Below are 13,036 nucleotides of genomic sequence, written 5' to 3'. Positions count from 1 at the left end.
CATAAATGGGTCTGCAGTTTTAGTGACTGGTTATCATCATTACAAAATTTAATTACTCTCACGCAGGGCAGGAAGAAGACTGAGAAATCTAAGTGTCTGGGGTTTTTTTTTTTCTCTCCATTTCAGGCTCCTATTGCATCTTTGCTTATATTTTGCTCTATTACAATGGAAGAAATCCCTCTGCTACTTTAAGGTCATTCTTTCCTCCTTTGTGCAGAAGTTGTCCTATCTAGCATCCTGAGAGAGCTAACACTAAAGACTCTTCTTTCTCTATCTTCCAAATATTCCTTCTCTTTTGGCTTCTTTCCTCCAGCATTTAGACATGTTAATTCTATCATCAGCTTATTAGCAAATAGTGATTTGCTTTTTATGTAAGCCAGTGGACACTTTCCAGTCAACGCTTTCTTTACCTTATTTGATCTCTTGCTCTTTGAAACTCTGTCCCATGGATTTTGTTGACTTCTCATCACCCTCTTCCTGCCTTTATAGCCACTCTTTCTTTATTTTATTTGTGAACTCTTTACTCCTTACTGATGCCTAAATATTAATATTTCAGATGGTATGATCCTACATATAGGAATTAGAATATCCTATTAGGAAATAGAACTATTAGAATAAATGAATGCAGTAAAGTTGCAGGATACAAAATTGTGCTTCTATACACTAATGATGGACTATCTGAAAAAGAAATTAAGTCTCATTTACAATAATATCAAAAATATATTATGCTTAGGAATAAACTTAGCCAAGGAGGTGAAACACTGTTACACTGAAAACTACAAACTACTGATGAAAGAAATTAAAGACACCAACAAATGGAAAGACACCTCCTATTCATGGATGGGAAGACAATATTCTTAAAATGTCTATACTACCCAAAGTGATATTCAGGTTCAATGCAATCCAATCAAAATCCCAATGGCATTGTTCACAGAAATAGTGAAAACAATCCTAAAATTCATATGGAACCACAAAAGACCCTGAATAGCCAAAGAAATCTTAAGAAAGAAAAACAAAGCTGGAGGCTTTAGGCTTCCTGATTTCAAAATATATTACAAGGCAATAGTAATGAAAACAGTATTGTACTGGCATAAAAACAGATATATAGATGAATGGAACAGAATAGAGAGCCCAAAACCAAACCCATGCATACAGAGTCAACTGATCTGTCACAGTCAAGAGTGTCAAGAATACACAATAGGAAAAAGACGGTCTCTTCAAGAAATGGTGCTAGCAGAGCCAGGGGGATGCCTGGCTGGCTCAGTTGGAAGAGCACATGACTCTTGATCTTGGGGTCATGAGTTCGAGCCCCATGTAGGGTGTAGAGATTACTTAAATAAATAAAACAACAACAGAAAAACAAGAAGTGGTGCTGGGAAAACTAGATATCCACAGGCAAAAGAAAAAAAATAAATTTGATTTTTATCCTACACCATACACAAAAATAAATTCAAAATGGATTACCAATTTAAATATAAGACCTGTAATTATAAAACTCTTACAAAACATAGGTCAAAGTCTTTATGACATTGGACTTGGCAATGATTTTTCTTGGATAGGACATCAAAAGCCCAAAAATCAAAAGTAAAATTAGACAAACGGGACCATATCAAGCTGAAAAATTTCTTCCCAGCAAAGGAAATAATCAACAGAGCGAAAAGATAATCTAATGAATGGGAAAAAATATTTGTAAACCGTATTTGATAATAATAAAAATATACACAGAACTCCTACAATCCAATAGCAAAAAAAACCAAATAACCTGATGTTAAAATGGGCCAAGGACTTTAAGACATTGCTCCAAAGAAATACAAACGGCCAATAGGTACAAGCAACCTTGTTCAGAATCACTAATCATCAGGGAAATGTAAATCAAAGCCACAATTAGTTATCACCTCACACATTAGGATGGCCATTACAACAACAACAACAACACACACACACAGAAAGCAAAACATGTTGACCGAGATGTGGAGAAACCAGAACTCTTATGTTGGTGGGAATGCAAACCATACAGCCTCTAGGAAAAACAGTACAGAGGTTCCTCAAAAAATTAAAGATAGAACTACCATATGACCCAATAACCCTGCTTCTAGATATATATCCACAAGAATTTAAATCAGGATCTCGAAGAAATACCTGCCCTTCCATGCTCATTGCACATTATTCACAACAGCCAAGATATGGAAACAATCTAAATGTCTATCAACAGATGAATGAAGAAAATGTGGTATATACATCACTGCTTTTGAAGGATAAGAAATAATGGCGTTTCATTTTGATAAACAGTGAGGAAAGAGCAATCGATATCATTCCAACCTCCTAACAGTAGTTTGAAATTGCTCTAAGAGAGAATACATGTAATTTTTTTAAAATAATGTGTCTTACTAAAGACACATTTATGTGCATCAACTCAGTGCAGCTTGATTTTATATATAATGCATTAAAGAAAATTATATTTAGTTCTGGAAGAGTCCCCCATATACGATACCTTGAAAATCCAAAGAAGAGCACATGCACCTGTAGTATAATGTAAACTAGTAGAGTTTGCTTTAACTGCTTTGTAGCCTGTCAGTTTCCAAGGTAGATAATAGTTTCACAGCAAATAGCAAGCTAAGAGCTCAAACTATAACATGCTTAATTTATATTTAGCTTTTAACTAATTATAAATACCCAGGCCTATGCCCCTCCGTGAGTTCAACATTCACCCACTTAAGGGCGCCTGGGTGGCTCAGTTGGTTAAGCGACTGCCTTCGGCTCAGGTCATGATCCTGGAGTCCTGGGATCGAGTCCCGCATCGGGCTCCCTGCTCGGCGGGGAGTCTGCTTCTCCCTCTGACCCTCCCCCCTCTCATGCTGTCTCTCATTCTCTCTCAAATAAATAAAAATAAAATCTTTAAAAAAAAAAACAACATTCACCCACTTAAATTCCCTTTAAAAGCAAAAAGTTGCCACAATTGAGTTGACTTTGCAGGTTTAAAACATCTCTTGGTTCTAGTAATTCAAACACAATTTATGAGTACTTGAGAGTCAATAAAAAGGTTTAAGACTAATCATTAGATCACTTTTTCAAATTGTATAGTAAGCACTGAGAAGAAAATTGAAAAGAGTTGAGAAGTAGTTAAGCCCACTTAACTACTTCTCATACATACATACATACATTGGGCTGTGTGACTACCTCAAGAGACATGGTGTAACTTGCTACTTGAAAGCTTTCATCTCTAACCGTTCCCTAACAGGCTGGAAATGAGGACTGTATGTTTCTGTTAAGATACACTTCGTAATTGGTAGGGTTAATACAGGTACATACTTTATGGCCTGTTAGCATTAATCATCAAAGCATTTTGGTGCTGGGTAGCAATACCTGGGTATGGTGCAGAGATTTGAAATAATTTTCTCCCCCCAAGAGACAACCCCACAGATAACCTCAGAACCTGAGTCCTCCTGCCACCAAGCTTTACGGCTTTCTTTGAAAGAGAACTCCAAAAGGACCTTGCAGGGCAGAGACCAAAGAAATGTAAAGATTAGTGGATATTTGGGATTCAAGCTAAAGCAAATGTAGTGTTTTCATAATCCTGCCTAGGGCCACACTTCTGGTTCTTAGTGCTTGTCAGGATGTTCCAAATCTCTCAAACATTTCTTTGGGACTAGTTTTGTATGTTATAAGAAGCAGTAACAATTTCAGATGTCACTCAGTATGTTTCTGTTTCTTTTCCCAAGGTTGATAATAACTGGAATGCATAAAAGCCTATGCTAACAACTGACTTGAAGAGATACTGACATTGCATATTTGAATCAGAAACTGGGAAGAAATTTCAGTTAGCATGAGTTAATTTGGGGGGAATAAACATTGCACCTTTCACTGAATTCCAGTTGGCCATGTGGTCATCCTCCAAGCTATTATTAAAGGGGTGGTAACCAGGCTCCTTCCTTGTGCTCTTACAAACTGAAAATCTCCTCTGAATTCCTGCTGTGAACTTGATGGGAAGATTAGTTTGAAAAGGAAAACAAGAAAGAAGATAGAGTATGATAGAATAGGATGAACCTTTTTCCTAGTCTACCTACTATTTTGGGTTTTCTTTGTTTCTTCTCTTCTGGGGTAATTATGATTGAGACAAAAAAGTAGCTCCAAAGATATTCCCCATAAATATTAACATGTGAGAATCTTTAATATCATGACATCTAACTGAAATGAGGGGGAGTTGATGGCCGTGTAGATCATACAGCTGTGTGGAAAGGGTTGTCAGTCAGGACTTCCAGATCACTGGAAGGACTGGATCCTCTGCCTGGAGAAAAGACACTCCTGGACACCCTCAAAGACAGAGACTTCTGTGAGAAGACCCTGGAAACTGTAAAGAGGGTAATAGCTTTCTCAGTGAGTCCCAGAGAAGAGGTGTTATAGAGCCTCCCAACTGGTTATAAATGAACATCCAAAGCTGTGTGAAGGTAGTGATTGTCCAGATACTGCAAGGGACAGAGCCCTAGCGGCGGTCACATTTTTACCACAATGTGTCAAACAAGTATCATTTGCATGCGTCATGATACATAAAAGGAAGAGAAGCCCTAAGTTAGTGGGCTGAATTGTTAGTTCAATAGGCAGGTGCTAGCAAAGTCTGTAATAATAAATTGGCAAGAGCTAAGCAAGGAAACATACTCCTCTCTTAAATATTAGCCTGAAAAATAAATGACCATCTAATATTATAAATAAGAATATGGGGTAAAGTCCACCAAGAAAAGAAATCATGTCTGCTTTCTTTCAACTGCAAATAAATGGTTATTCATAGTCTAGTTTCATGGGGTCTAAGTTACATCTCATCTATTCAACAGGATATTATTAGACATGAGAGCCCTGCAAAATCACAGCTGCTTGGCAAGTAAGTCCTCGCTATTTTAATGTACAATGTGAAGCATCTACAGGCAGAGGCATGGGGTGTGAGAAGACATACGGTGAGGCTCAAAGTGCAGCTCCAGACACCTTCCAGTTGGCAGGATGCTGCCCCCAGTTTGGCAGTTAGGAATCCTACGGCAACTTGGTTTCACTACAATTTATTCTCAGTTTAAAACTTCCTCTTCCAAGCGTGGAAAAGAAAGTGACAGTACAAAGGAGGCTACAGCCGAGGGAACCCTGTGTACACGAGCCGAGGTCTGAAAGGAAGGAGGAGCTAAAATGGGAATCAAAAATGGTCAGACAAGAGGTTTCACCGAAAAGCACTGCACAAGACATTACCTCTCCATTGGATTTCCTGGGTATTTATTCCTCATGCAAATCTATGCGAATCTTGAGTGTTTTGTGTCATAACAAATGGATTTGTCTTTAGTGAATTGGGAAGACTTTGAGATTAGGGCACATTTCATGCCCTGTAGGAAATTATTAAATTTTGGTAAACTGTTCAAGTACATTGAAATGGTTCCTAAAGATGAAGTAATCAATGTAAAGGCCAAAGTGTCATTTTTAAATAAGTATTCATTTAGTTGAACTTCATGAATGATATTATTTCATATCCGCATCCCCCATAAAGCAGAATTTTCAAGGTATTTGACTCTGAGGTGGAGGAAGGCTAATCTGTTCCTGTCCAGATGTACTGACCGTTGTGTTCAGGGAGGGAAGACATCCATCATCTTAGCACATTTTCTCACTAGGGACTTAAACACAAGGCTGTAGTTTCTTCAGTTGGGTAATTTTTTTTTTTTTAAGATTTTATTTATTTGACAGAGAGAGACACAGAGAGAGAGGGAACACAAGCAGGGGGAGAGAGAGAGGGAGAAGCAGGCTTCCCACCGAGCAGGGAGCCCTATGCGGGGCTGGATCCCAGGACCCTGGGACCATGACCTGAGCCGAAGACAGACGCTTAACAACTGAGCCACCCAGGTGCCTGGTTCAGCTGGGTATTTGAACAAACTGAACCAATCAAGCTCACTAGTGAGAAAGAACCACAGGAGAGACTCATACTACACTGTTCACTGTTGAGATTGCATTTGAAACGGTATCTAAAGTGGCCACCACTCACCTATCCAAATATTCAAGATTGAGGGGTAGAATCAGCAGAGGAGTTCCAGTAAATGAAGGAACAAATATTCCTATCAAACTATTACAGGGCTTTATTTTGTGATACATGTTTAGTATTTATGGATTCGGAAGTGAGACATGCAGATAAGGCTAACTTCTCTGAATGTCACTGATGACAAAATTCCGGGGAAGTCAATTCTTTGAGTGTGTATGTCTACTTCTCTGTCTAGTTACTTTTTCTCTTAGAGTATGTGAGATTTGTCTTAGTATTAACATGGATTAAGATGGGTTATTATTTAAAATACTAGGTTCCTCTTCTAGTTTCTTTCTCAAGCTATTTTCTTCTTCTTAATTTTGTCTTGCTTTACCCACACATGGTACCCAGGTTCTTTGTCACTGACAAGAAAAAAAAAAAAAAAGTGAATGTTAACAACAGTTAAGCATTTCTTTGCTATCTTGCTCTCATCCAAGAATTAAGAAAGCAACCTATAAGCTTTCTTCCGAAGACTCTCCTGATCCAGCAATCTTCCCTTTAACAAAGTAGAGAAAATACTGACTCACAGATCTCCGTGCCCTTCAGTAATCATTCAGAACAAAAGTGAGCAGACATATTTAAATTAGATTTTCATAAACCACTTGGAATTTGTGGAAAAAATGAAAAAAAACAGCTATCTAAAATATGGCCTGACAATTAAGAGTCTCAGATATTCCAATTTGAGTACAGAAGGAAAAGTATTTTCTACACCCGTGGGGCCCTTACACTGCACAGATGCTAGCTGTCCACCATCAGGCAAAACTCAAGGACCACACTGGTAGATTCAGTGCTTCATTTTGAAGCATACTATTCACCAGAGATTTTCTTTTTATAGTGAATATTAGCTTTCTAAGTCCCACATGTTTCTTCTCTCTTAATTGCTCTCAAGAGCATGCCTAATTTAAAATTACCTTTCTCTGATAAAATCTTATTACTCCCAGGATAAAATACTGAAATAGCTGTATTTTTATTTTATCAAAAATTTGTGCAATAAATTATTTCTATACAACAGAACATCCTGGACTTTTCCTGAGCAGAAGCATAGCAATCAAAATCTAACGTTTTATAGAGGAAACATGTTCCAAAGTGGAATTTAAAGAGCTCTAAATTTTACATGCCCTTTCCAGTCTTAGACTCTAGTTTGAAAAACATAATAATTTTAGCTCCCTAATGGTGGACAAGAAATATAGCCCTTAGAAGAGAGAGCTTTGTAAGATGTAACTCTTCACAGCAGAGACATCTGCTCTGTTTTGAGTGGAAAAATAAAGTAATATTAAAGAAAATTTTATTTTTCAGGAGCATAGTGAGAAAACCCTATTAAATGCTGTTGTGGAGACTATGTTTTCAGTAAGCAAATATTTCCCAGTCAATGTAAAAGTTTCTCAAGCTATCAAATCTTTTTTTTTTTTTCTTTCTTTTTAATTCTAAGAACCTTTGTCCCCCCTCAGGCATTTTTCTGCTGCCTGAATATTACAAAAAGAGAGAGACAGAGAATCCCCATAATAAGGGAGAATTAGTAACTACCAGCTTTGGCTGAACATTAAAATATGGGTTTACTTTTTTTTTTTACAGGTAATATTCTGATGACTAAGCAGTTGATGAGTACTATAACGAAGCACTGAATGTGAATTCAGGCAACACAATTTCCTGTTCTGTTTGTTAAAAGCTATATAATCTTGAGCAATGCCCCTTAACCTCTCTGAGCTTCAGTCATGAGATTCAGTTAGAAACTAATTTTGTTCAGGTGGCCTATAATCTAGTTGGGAAGTAAAACATGTATACACAGAAAATAAATTAAAAACAGTAAATATAATCCTAATCTAAGGATTTGCTGATGAAGTTGAGAACAAATTTGGGAAATGAAACTCCATAACACTGTGTATGGGAAATTAAATGAAAGTTCTTCCTTCCCATGAGATTTGGAAAAATGTGTTAACATTGATTGAAACTCGACTGACCCAAAAGGAACTCCGCATTTGTGAAGAGATATAGTGTTTTTGGTTTGAGATTTCTTAAGTTTACCATGAGAAAATACTTATCTTGTGAGCAACTGGGATTATGTGCCTGGAATTTGAGAGGTTCAGCCCGGAGACAGATTTTTGGTTCAAGAGTTGGAACAATGAAATTGAGTACGGCTTACGTTTAAAGAATAATCAAGAATCAAGAGTAAAGGCTTTAAGGTAAATGCTATATTAACCGGATGAAGGGAGTGGTAAAGAAAAGGCAGAGAACCAGGAAAATGCTGTCTACTTCAGACGTAGGAAAGAAAACCAAAAACCAAAATGCCAATTCTGTAGGAGTTGGGGAAAAATTTTTGACACTAAAGGAAACCGTTTGAGAAAGGAATTTGAGTAACACAGCAAACCTTTTAGAGGGGAACATCAAACTCCTGACTTATTTTTTTTTTTTACATCTTGAGGTCTTTTATTTTCTTTACATTTATCATGCCATGAATTCATAGGGAATGGGTTCCAGCAGTTCGGGCTCCTTTCCATTAGTTCTCACAAAGTGTGCTTCTCTGGGTGGGGCAGGCTGGCGCTTCAGTTGAACCCAAGTACCTTTCTCTTTGGCTTCCTTCTTTTTCTGGTCATTTTCCTTCACACGCTTCAGGAAGCTGTCTCGGCTCTTTGAGTGTTTAATATGCTCAATGTGTAAATTCTCTTGGCAAGAATCTTGCCCTTAACTTGTTTGTTTACAACAATGCCAACAGCATGCTGAGTAACATTGTAGACTCTTCCAGTTTTGCCATGGTAACATTTGTGGGGCATTCCTTTTTGAACAGTGCCCATTCCCTTGATGTCCACAATATCACCTTTTTTATAGATTCGCATGTGTGTGACCAAAGGAACAACTCCATGTTTTCTGAAAGGTCTAGAGAACATATAGCGAGTACCTCTCCTCTTTCCCTTTGTGTTGGTCATTTTGGCAAATTACTGGAAGATGGCGGTTCCGGCCGAAAGGCAAACTCCTGACTTATTTAATAATAAACACGTACCTTGTGGAAACAGCAGGATGGGTTCTTGTAATCCAGGAGTTCAGCAGATAAATGAAGGGAAAAAAAAACCTTCATAGTGAGAAACATAGCTGAGCTAAGTAAAAATGGGCGTTAGGAGAGAAACTTGACCAGGTTCAAAGATAGAAACAGTCTTTGGGAGAGGAAGAGTGAAAATAGTTAAGAATAAGAGCTTAAACCAGGGACGTACTCAATGAAGTGGGAATGAGAAAAAACAGAGGGCTTTACTTGAAAGAGAAAGAAAATCTTTTCCTTTTAGGCTGCGTAGAATTCTGTGAGGAGCGGCCTGAGGGCTGGGTGGGAATATGAGAGGGAAATCAAGCCAGCTGGTCCCAGTATCTCTCCTCAAGTAGAGAATAAGGTCATCAGGTGCAGGTGAGAATGTGGTAAGCAAGAGAGACCGGAAGCTAGAGACTCAAATCCCACCCATCAGCTGTACAGGCTCTGCTGGAATCAATGAATGATTAAGACAAAAAAAAGTTATGAGCATCAGTGAAGACCTGGTGAGAATTGCATGTCAATAATCTGTTTTTTCAGGTCAGCACAGTTCTTTGTTTTTCTCAGGATTGATCTGAGACTCACTAGCCTGAGCAGAGACAGTCTGTTGCTTGTAGAAAACAAGGCTTGGCTGTGAAATTCCCCGTGAATGGCTAGCATACTGTGTTTTGTCCCTTTTGAGCTCCCATAGATTGATTTTATACTGATTTAGGGGTGGGCTTTCAAGATCCTTTTTTTTTGCCAAAATAAAGAATTACATAAAATAGCTATATGTGTAAAAACACCATGGTTCATTGTTTGTTTGTTTTTTATTTTAGAGATTGGTCATTTGATGTAGTACATGCAATCAGGAAAGATTGCCCAAGATTTGTAATTTAGCAAAAGAGATCACTGGGTATCATTTTAGTGGAGTGATAGAAGCTGTCTAATGGATTTTCTGGGGGTTATCTCATTCAATAGGTATGAGTACCTTTAATTCATTTTCTTTTTTTTTAGATTTATTTATTTAGTTGAGAGAAAGCGCATGCGCAATTGTGTTGAGGGGGAGCAGAGGTAGAGAATCTTTAGGCAGACTCCCCACTGGGCCCAGACTGAGCCCCGCGAGGGGCTCAGTCTCAAGACGCATGAGATCACGAACTGAACAGAAACCAGAGTCCCACGCTTAACCTACTGAGCCACCCAGGTGCCCCTAGTTCATTTCCTATTAACCAGACTATTCCAGAAGTTGAAGTTAACTTGTACAAAGCTGATTGTCATGTAAATAATTCTTGTCCATAAAAATGCAAATATATTTCATCTGATACAATTGATTTCTGGGTTCTAGAAAACATGACATCTTATTGCTTTATAGCTTATTACTTAGTTTTATATTTATTAGCAGACTTATTTTAACATTTCCAACTACTTATATACTTTAACTCTCTCCTTTGAGTTATTTTAACATCTTACTGAGTCTTTCATTAATTTACTTGCTACTATCAGCCACACTTTCTAAATATTACAATGCTTTAAAATATTTAAAAATTACAGAGATATATATCATACACATATAATTGTACATACATATAACTGTATCATGGCTCGCTTTTTTGGAAGAACTAAGGCGACACGTGGCTTGAAGTCTCGTGAAAATGTGCCTGCTTTCATAGTCAATGCTAACAATACTTGCTAGTCAGAGGAGTGTTTATTAAAACTGAGGCCTCTTGTCTCACTTTCCTCTCATACAAGATGTACAGACATTGAAAGTAATTATTTGGAAACTTTGATATGGCCGTGGCGTTCAGCCCCATATAATTTTATTACACTGTTTTAAATAAAATAAGTAGTTATAACATTTATAATAATTAATTGATTTTTGTCATATTTTTCAAAGTATCATTCCATACATGACTGAAAATCAGATAAACAAAATACCGGTCCTTCACGGTGCTGGAGATGAATGAGGTTTCAACCTGATTTATCTTACATAAAGTTTTCATACATTCTTCTGGACAACTTTTTATGTGACTGGATAAAATATAAGGTGTTTTAGGAATGAAATGTACGATTCTCCCATCAGTGATAAAAGGCATCACACTGCAGTTATATCTCCAATATAAGAATTAAGCAAAAGAGAAATATTGGCTCAAGAGATGAAAAAAGAAGAGAAGAAAGAAATCGAGACCTACCTATACTATAATCTGGGAGATTAGGAAAAGACCATATAGTAACAAAAATCATTATTTTATCTAGAACCAAGAGCTCTTGGCTTGAGCCACCCTTAAAATCCAAAGAATTTGTTGCCAAATTCTAGCACTATCTGTTCTACTGTGGCATGAAAATCGTCTGTTTTCAGAACTCTAGCGACAAAACCAGTTATTTTATGACTGAAAACAACTCGATTGTTCATTGCTGTTCCCTTCCCACATCCTGCCAAAGAGAATACCTAGCCCAATTTTCTTTTTCCTTCCCTACATTAAAGAAGAAGAATTATACCTGTGGAGAACGGCCAGGTACATTTACATAATAAAGAATCTGGGGCCAGAAAAAAATAAAAACCAAAAACTCAGAGCTGATAGAGGAGCAAGTTTCTAAGGAGTATTGCAGGTCTGCAGTGTTGAAAGGAGAAAGAATTTTATTAGTGTTGTGTTTGGAAACACTTCACTCTTTTTTAAGACATGGAAGTAAAGATTTTAACCCACTTGATGCAACCTGATTCTTGGATTCTATTCCTTCGGTCATAACGCCGTTTTCAGATTGAACCGGTGGCTCTAGGGTATCTAAGAGTAGTGTTCATATAAGAAGAATTTTTGGCAATAACTAAGTACATTTTCCTCAACATGAAGTCTCACTAATGAAAGGTTTTATTTATTAAACCTTGAGTATTTTGCTAATGTTACCGGAGAATAAATTGGCTCATCAAAGTTAATGGCAATAATTTATTTGCATTTCAATCTCCTCTTTCAGGAGCATTTCGACTGGACTGTCACCTTTGACTTTGACTTTGGAATTTTGCTTACAGCAGAGTTCAGAACCATCAAAAGAACAGAAAGAAAATCTGTGATGTACACTATAAAGCCTCTGCATACCCTGTCACTCAGTGCCCTGCACATAGGCAGTGGGAGTCCCCAGAGAGCCAATATGTTCCCAACTGAAAGAGTAGATCATTTTAGATTTACATTGAGCTCTACAATATCTGAAACTAGGAGAAATGCCTAGTTTTAGAAAAGGTTTTGTGATTAAAAAAAAAAATGTTGCCTTGGAATGGAGTCAGGCCAGAAGGGTTACTAAGAAGACCTGAAGTTGAGAATAATGTTAAGAAAGCCCTGAATGCCAGTCAGGAGGGTATTTCAATAATCCAGACGTGAGAGGTAAAGACGTCCATAAGAATGGTGTTTCTGTGAATGGGCTAAATGGGAAGCTTTTAGAAATTGCATGGTAAAGAATAGCAAGTAACTAATGATTACAGTGAAAGTCTAGGAAAAAAACATTAAGAAATGCAAATATGATAGCGTGGAAAATTAGGAAAATGAAGGCCTGTTGAGAGACATTTTTTGTTTAAATCCGAAGACTCTTGCCGCAAGCTCCCTTTTTGGTATTCCATAGCTGAATATCTAAAAGGAGGGAACACCAAAAAATTATGCAACGCTCTTTTTTAATAGAAATGACTTATAATTTCAGTTCCAAATTTTAAAAGAGCAAATAGTAGAACCACTAAAAATATTCACTGCTGCATAAAGAAGCAAAAATTGATTGAACAATAGTAGTAGTCATGGTTACCTGCATGCCATCACCACACTAGGATCATACAATTCATTTCCAAGGATAACACAATTATAGTCTAACATAAGACAAAATAATCTCACAACAAAGGTACAAAAAAACCCCCAAAAAACCAACCCACAGAAACGATCTAAATCAACAAGGCCCATAGCTTCTTAATATAAACTTGCATTCCCTGTGTGAGTAATTCAACTGTTCTATATGCATCCTCTTAATTTTATGAT

The 13,036-nt window shown here is 37.2% G+C and overlaps 1 protein-coding gene and 1 pseudogene across 1 annotated transcript in view; both read right to left on the bottom strand.

The window, feature by feature from the left end:
* Window positions 1-13,036, bottom strand: part of ZNF804B (zinc finger protein 804B) — a 486,583-nt gene that overhangs the window by 253,456 nt on the left and 220,091 nt on the right. The window lies entirely within an intron of this gene.
* LOC110580008 lies at window positions 8,473-8,983 on the bottom strand (annotated as a pseudogene).

The sequence above is a fragment of the Neomonachus schauinslandi genome, chromosome 12, assembly GCF_002201575.2.
Source record: "Neomonachus schauinslandi chromosome 12, ASM220157v2, whole genome shotgun sequence".
Classification (NCBI taxonomy): domain Eukaryota; kingdom Metazoa; phylum Chordata; class Mammalia; order Carnivora; family Phocidae; genus Neomonachus; species Neomonachus schauinslandi.
This window is presented reverse-complemented; position numbering and strand designations above follow the sequence as displayed.